Genomic DNA, 8061 nt, shown 5'->3' with positions numbered 1-8061 from the left:
GGGCGTTCGAACCGGCGCTTGGCGGCGTTGCCATAGGGATGAGGCCTGGCCGCCACCTCAAGCTCGTGAGTTGATGAGATAGGTCTGTCGCCGGCCTTGGAGCTACCTCCTGTCGGCGTCGTCTTCCCCTGTCCTTAGACAGGGTTGACCGTGGAGGAATTTGGAAACCTCCGAGGTGAGAAGGGGTAGGGTAGAACCGGGACGGGTTAGGCCTGGTTGGAAGCCTTGGAGCCGGCTGCACGAGAGCGGGTGCGCAGGACGCGCGCCGAGCGCATGAGGAGGCCGGCGGTTGTGAGGGGACTGGGAGTTGGCCTCTCGGGATTGTCGGATCGCTTACCCACTCTCCTACCCTTCGTCCCCACAGCTCTCCCCTTTCTTCAGCGATTATCTTGACCGCCACTTCTCCCATGAAGCATTTTGTGAGTCTCGAAGTTCTGCTTTTGAACCCACAGGCCTGATTGGAACCTCTCTTAGAGCGCTTCTGTTCCTCCTTGAATAATTTGTGTCCTTCCGCGCACCCCATTCTCCTCCCTTCTCCCATGTAATTCAGAGGTCTGTAAGGCAAGGTAAACGTCTTCCACAGCGTCTCACACAAACAGGCATACCTCGGAGATGTTGCGGATTTGGTTCCAGACCACCGTGATAGGAGCATGGCAACAAAGCGAGCAGTCGTTTTGTTGGTGGAGGGTCTTACCTTCAGTTTGTAAGAAACGCAACACCTGTGGAGCGCAATACAACGAGGTATGCCTGTTGTAGATTTTTTTGAGGACATGAGTTGAATTTAATTCACCACAGCTAGACTGGATTCTCCTCTATGCCCGGTCCCTTTTTGCCACCCACACAGACATTATATTTTATTTTTGTTGGAGTAGGGGGTGGAAACCCTAATCTCATAGGCAAAATGACTTGAAATTTCACGGCTGGCCTTTCCCTTTGTGGAAGAGAAAACTTGCTACAACCCTCCCCTCATTGTGGCTTTTAGTATTGGTCTCCCTGTGCTTTTATTAGTCTTTGCTTAAAACCATTTTGTTGTTGCTGTATGCCAAGAGAATTTATCTCAGTTTCTTAGTGATCCACCGCTATTGTCACATTTTAAGTGTGTTTTGGAAAATGCTTTTCTCCTTTACGTTTGCATTCTGCTTGTCGTCTCTCTAGGTACTTGAATGCATTCCGTAGCTGTTCTGGTAGCCTAACCATTCCCCAGGTGTCCGTGATAGAATTGCACTACTAAAACTGTTTCATTGCTAACTCGTAAGACAATACATACCCAATCTGCATTGTTGATGATTCTTATATCAAAATCATAGCTCAATGAAAACTTGAATGAAGGGAATGAAAAAGTCTGGTATAGTAGCTGTGTTCTTACTACTCTCTTATAAAAGTTTGAACGCTACCTTATAGCTAAACAGCAGGTCTGTGACATGTAATGGAAACCAGACTGGGGATTCAGGGTTTGGTCTTGGCTCTGTCTCTAGCTCACTCATTGTGGCTGACTTTGCAAATCATTCAGCCCCTTTAAACCTTATTTTTTCCATCTGGAAAGTCAAAGGATTGAATTCGATTAGAATTCCTGTGGCTCTATGACCAATTTAATCAAGCAGTTGATGTCACGTAGACATGCAGTCAGCCTTCTAAAGACTATACAGGTGGAAGTAATAGTTACCATTTATTGAGCATTTATCAAAGGCTTTACATAAATATTACATTTTTCTTAGTATAGTACAATCATGTGCTGTTCACATAGCATTTCATTAAAAACTTGTAGTTAATGAAAATCTTTAGCTCTTCATAGTATGAATGTCCTTGGGGCAAACTAGGGCATGATCCTCTCATATTCCAGTTCAGGTAGCAGTTTCAGCAGAAACAGCAGTTTCTTTCTCTGGGCTGCAATTTATTGTTTGTAAAGTAAGGGGCTGAACTCTTCTCAGATCCCTAACAGATTAATTGATTTATTAATCAAGTTTCCTGTGCTGACTCAGCAAACTGTTCATAATTTGTGCCGAGTAGATCCACAAGAAATTTTGTTAAATGAATAATAGAGTTCTACTACTCGTACTTTGAGTATTGTGGTCATTGTATACTTCCCAAGTTATTGTCTCAAGGATTTTGATGTTCATATTTTATTAAATAAGAAGACTTTTCCATAGGCCTAAACTAATAATAATAATAAAAGGTACTATTTGTATAAGAAAAACTCAGTTTCCCTCTAGTATTTCTTTTTCCTGTGTAGGGAAAAACCAGTTCTTTCCTTCCTGTGCATCTCCTTTATTACTCACATAGAACACTTCACTTATGACTCTCCTGGTCACAAAATACATGGGGATTTTTCCTCCACCAAACAATTCTGTGACACCAGCTGTATGTTCTACAATTTAACTCAGTCTGGAGATATCTGGAGATACTGTCAGATCCCATAGGTTAAGGGACTCAGTCGCACAAGACTGCTCCCATACCTCTTCAGATGACAATTACAAATAGTAGGTTCCCAGGTTACCCATAACTTCTGTCAGATTTGGCTACAAATTGGAGGTTCCCATGACCCCCTGCTTGGGTTCAATTAATTTGCTAGCGCAGCTTACAGAACTCAAGGAAACACTTATGTTTACCAGTTTATTAAAGATTATGATAAAAGATACAGATGAACAGCCAGATGAAGAGCTACATAGGGTGAGGTCTGGGAGGGTCCCAAGCACAGGAGCTTCTGTGCCCCTGGACTTGGGGTGTATCACCCGTGCTGTGTAGATGTGTTATTAAATAAGCTCTCTGAACCTCATACGTTTGGGATTTTTATGGAGGTTTCATCACATAGACATGATCAATTACTAGCATCGTTTCCAGCCCCTCTCTTCTCTATGGGGAAGCAGGGAGCTAAGGCTGAAAATTCCAACCTTCTAATTATGGCTCAGTCTTTCTGGGGACCAGCTCCCATCCAAGAGTCCACACAGAGTCCCCTCAGAACAAAAGATGCTCACTTAGGAATTTACAACGGTTTTAGGAGCCCAGGGTCAGGGATAGAATCAAAAATCAAATATTAGAGGTCGGCCCGGTGGCTCAGGCTGTTAGAGCTCCATGCTCCTAACTCCGAAGGCTGCCGGTTCGATTCCTACATGGGCCAGTGGGCTCTCACCCACAAGGTTGCCAGTTCAATTCCTCGAGTCCCGCAAGGGATGGTGGGCAGCGCCCCCCTGCAACTAAGATTGAACACGGCACCTTGAGCTGAGCTGCCTCCCAGATGGCTCAGTTGGTTGGAGTGCTGGCTCTCAACCACAAGATTGCCAGCTCGACTCCTCGAGTCCCGCAAGGGATGGTGGGCTGCAACCCCTGCAACTAGCAACGGCAACTGAGCCTGGAACTGAGCTGCGCCTCCACAACTAAGATTGAAAGGACAACAACTTGACTTGGAAAAAAGTCCTGGAAGTACACACTGTTCCCCAATAAAGTCCTGTTCCCCTTCCCCAATAAAATCTTTAAAAAAAAATTAAATATTAGAACAAGAGATGCTCCTCATGCTCTTATCACTTAGGCAATTACAAGGGTTTTTAGGAGCTCTGTGCCAGGAACCAGGGACAAAGTCCAATATATTAAATATGTTCTATGATCTCACACCATTTTATTGTTGAGTGCTTATGAGTCAGGCATTGAATTTAGCGTTTTATTTACATTATCGCAATTAATCCTCACAGAAGCAAACATCTTTTCCGAGTGGTTTTTGTCTGTTTAACTGCAGTAGCTTCCTAAATTATATCCCTCCTTCCATTTTTGCCCACCATCTAGAATCCATTCCCCACAGAACTAGAAAAGTGATCCTTAAAGATCATGTCCTTTTCCCCACTTAAAATCTACCAACAACTTCCTGTTTCACTTTAAATTAAAATCAAGACATATTTACATGGCCCTATAGACCCTACATAATCTGGCCTCATCTCATACTACTCTCCCTCTCACCTACTGTGCTAGAATCTAATTGGCCTCTTGATTGCTTGATCATGCCAAGTCCATTTTCCCCTTAGGGTCAATGAGCTCCCCTGGAATGCTCTTCTTCCTGATCTTTACATGAATGACTCCTTCATGTTATTTCAGATTTCACAAATATTCCCTTTCGAATGAGGCCTTTTCTGATCATCCAATGTGAAGTAGACCGTTCACCCTGCTTTAGTTTTTCATAGCACTTATCACTATCTGAAATTATTTGACTATTATCTCCTTCCACTAGAATAATAGCATGTTGAAGGCAGTGACCTTATCTGTTTTGTACACTGCTGTATCCTGTATGTCTAGAAGAGGGTTTAGTTCATAAAAGGCCCTCAAAAAATCTTTCTTGAATGACTGGATGAAAGATTCTTTTTTTTTCCTATTGGGGAATTTTGGGGAACAGTGTGCTTCTCCAGGGCCCATCAGCTCCAAGTCGTTGTCCTTCAATCTAGTTGTGGAGGGCGCAGCTCAGCTCTAAGTTCAGTTGCCGTTTTCAATCTTAGTTGCTGGGGGCACTTGCGGGAATTCTTGCGGGAATTGAACCAGAGACCTTGTTGTTGAGAGCTCGCGCTCTAACCAACTGAGCCATCTGGCCACCCCTCCGGCGCAGCTCAGCGGCGGCTCATTGTCTTCAATCCAGTTGTCTTCAATCTAGTTGTGGAGGGCGCAGCTCACTGGCCCATGTGGGAATGGAACCGGCAATCCTGTTGTTCGGAGCTGGCGCTCTAACCAAATGAGCCATCTGGCCGCCCTGGATGAAAGATTCTTGTTGGAATTGTGAGCATAGCAGTTCGTTTGAGTGATACAACCTTGTTTCATTTTGTTGCCCAGTAGCAGTGAGTCGGGGCACCACCAACCCTGCCAGATTTTCCTGAGCAATCAAATTACCCTGATACAAAAGTTTCTACCAACCTATGATTAAAAGTGGTATCAAATGCTTTTGTATAGTTTTTAAAATAGTGTAGGGATATTTATTCATTTATTCATTAAATAATTATTGGATATTATTTCCAGACACTTTTAGATACTGGGGATAGAGAGATTAATAAGACACATTCCTTGACCACAAGATCATATTCTAGTGGAGGATTTCAAATAGATACAGACAATTTCTACAGAATATAACTGCATTGATAGATATGGAAAAGGTATAAGAACACAGGAGGGACATATAACCACATCTGGGGAGCTCAGAAAAGACCTCATTTTAATCAATGGGTAAAAGGTAGACAGGTAAAGTGAGTACTTTTGGGTATAACTTCCATGATTGGTATCCTAAAATCCACATCTAGCCTTAAGGATTCCATTAAGTATCATACAGTCTCATTCCTTAAGAGCACAATGTAAATAAATGCACAGATAAATAAAAGCACCTAAGAAGTTGACTAAACTGGAGAGAGAAGAGAAAGGGCTGGACTGGAACACTATGTAGGACATGCTGCGGAGCTTCGGCTTTCTCCTTTAGGTAGGTGATGGGATGCCGCTGAAGGGTTTTAAATAAGGGAGCAGTCTGGTCATGATTGAGCTTTCAAAAGAATGATCTGGCTCTGTAGTGTAGAGGATGGTTTGGAGGGGCAAAGCCACAGGGAGTGAGAGCAGTTAAGAGCCGGGTCATGATCTAGGTGAAAGACAGTGGGGCTAAACCACCAAGGTCATGGTGGTAGGAATGAGGAGAGTCCAGGGGAAATGGGACAAATATTTAGGAGATTAAATTGACTAGACACCTGTTGGTTAGATTTGGGATTAAAGGGAGAGGAAGGAGTCTGGAATGCTTCCCAGTTTAGCTCTGAGTGACTGAGTGGATGGTATTGTCACCCCCCGACGCCCGCCCCCAAGGAGCAGAAAGGTGGAGGGGAGCAGATTTTGTGGGGAGGTGATGAGTTTGGTTATTGACAAGTACTTCAAATGCTCAATTGTGGGGACATTCTGCCAGTAATTCTTGCATTTTTTTGTTGCAAGACATCCTTAAGATTGTCAGTTTTATTGAGGCGAACTAAAGTTACACTGGAATTCTCAAAGTACTCTGTTATTAATACTGTACAATATCTAGGCCAAAAAGACTGTTGAGATTTCACCAGCAATGAGGAGCTGTGTTTACTGTAGTCTTTTAAATTAGTTACCTGCTTATATTTTGATTTGATTAGATAAAAAATAATGGTATAATAGAGTCCAACATATGGATATCTGATCACTTCCAAAACAAATTCATATAGTTTGTTTTTAATAAATTATGCTTTGGTGTCTTTTCATTTGTAAAAGGGAAGTGATGATAATTGCCATCTATTATAACAGGTCTTGGAAGATTAATCAAGTAGCACAAATAATTACATATTAATAATTTAGATTCCAGTTAATGGAATTATTGTTTTAATTGTTCTTTGTTTTCTTAGCATCACTCCTTTAAAATAATTCCTTGTGCCACTGTGGCAACAGTTCCCAAAAGGATGTAACTCTGAGTAAAAGAATCTGTGTCATCTTAACAATTTATAAAAAGTGATTGTCATAGTTGTTTTTCCAGTTAAACACGAGATATATTTTGCTGAAAGTCTTTTATAACTGCGAAATGGCAAAAATCTGCAAATGATAACTTCTACAATTGAGTTAGACCAAGATTTTAAAAATAAAGCATTGAATTGAACCCATCATTAGTTATTACCTGTTCCTGAGAAGTCTTTCAAAATTAAACCTCTCCAAAAAAAAAAAAATTAAACCTCTCCATTTAGAGAGTATTATTTGCACTATTTTAAGACAATTGGGTTCAACAATTCTGTTGTGTTTATTTTTAGGTGATTCCTCCCATGCTTTTCACCGAACTTAGAAACAACCCACTGGGGCTCTTGAAAAGAATTGCAGTAATTGCACAGCATTAACTACTTAACAGCAAACAGACTTCAAACTTTTTTTAGTTATAAAAAGAAACACTCTCTCAAAAACTACTTTTGGGTATAACTTCCATGGCTTGTATTCTAAAATCCACATCTAGCTTTAAGGATTCCATTAAGTGTCATGCAGTCTCATTCCTATGCAGTTGTTTTAAGCAGTTGTCGAAGTATCACTTGCTTCTGTTGAGATCAGTAGTCTATAGATAGAATAATCCCCAGAGTTTGAAATAACTAATTCCCTTGTTGGGGAAAAAGTAAATACTGTATTATTCACTTTTTAATCTCCCACTGATAAGACTGAATTTCTGGTGTTCTTAATTAGGGACCTTATGCTTAACATGGGGTACAGAAACATTTTAATGAAAATTGATAGAGAATGTTGGTTTTGTATTGTATCCGTTTCTAATGGTAGAGTGGGCCTGATGACTTTGTTAGTGATCCCTTAAAAAGTGATCATTATGAGTGGTTGCCTAGGGCTAGATGGATTGGGGGTTTAGTGAAGATAATCTATTTAACTGCCCCTTTGTTTTCTTTTTCTAGAGAACCATATATGTCCTCTGCCATTAAGAACTTTTTCTCTGAACATAATAGAATCATATTTAGAAATAGATAGTGTGCTCCCTTTGGCAGCACATATACTAGAAATAGATACTATCCTTTTATATTTCATAAATGTAACTTGCTAAACGTGTCTTTTAAAAAGCTTTTCCATGCAGAAATGTTTATTTTAAAATTTAATGGTCATTTAAAGAACTTTTGTAAGCTGCATTTGTTAGGTGCAATCTAGGATTCTTACATGTAAGTTCTGTTTACTGTGTGGCTGTATTTTTTAATTACCTAACAAATGATCTGGTTATTTCTGGCATTTGTGAACTTTCAGTTATTTCAGGAGTTGCTCAGCATAAATAATTTGAAATTTTATTGTTGAATGGAATTTTTTTAAACTTGGAAACATGAATTATTTCTGTAATAATTTTGAATATTTTTTTTTAAAAGGCCATGAACACAAATGTTTTCAGCTACTGTAAAAGTTACCTAAAGCCACATTTTACTTTCCTCTTCTCTGTATTCTTTGTAATAGAAATAAATACACCTTTAAAGAGAACTGTTTAACCATTATAAAAATAACAAAGATTATTTTATACTGTGAAATCCATGTACAATTGAGTCAGGCTTTTCTTTTATTTAAAATAAGGATAGGTTTTCT

The 8061-nt window shown here is 40.3% G+C and overlaps 1 protein-coding gene across 1 annotated transcript in view; it reads left to right on the top strand.

The window, feature by feature from the left end:
- The first annotated feature begins 55 nt into the window (after window positions 1-55).
- KIF24 (kinesin family member 24) overlaps window positions 56-8061 on the top strand; it is a 56741-nt gene continuing 48735 nt past the window's right edge. Inside the window, exon 1 of the mRNA XM_081066122.1 lies at window positions 56-175. The gene's annotated coding sequence lies outside the window, so the exon portion shown is untranslated. The remainder of the gene's footprint in view (window positions 176-8061) is intronic.

This window comes from Rhinolophus hipposideros, assembly GCF_964194185.1.
Source record: "Rhinolophus hipposideros genome assembly, chromosome: 11".
NCBI lineage: Eukaryota > Metazoa > Chordata > Mammalia > Chiroptera > Rhinolophidae > Rhinolophus > Rhinolophus hipposideros.
The sequence above is the reverse complement of the archived record's forward strand: the minus strand, read 5'-3'. Positions and strand labels throughout refer to the sequence as shown.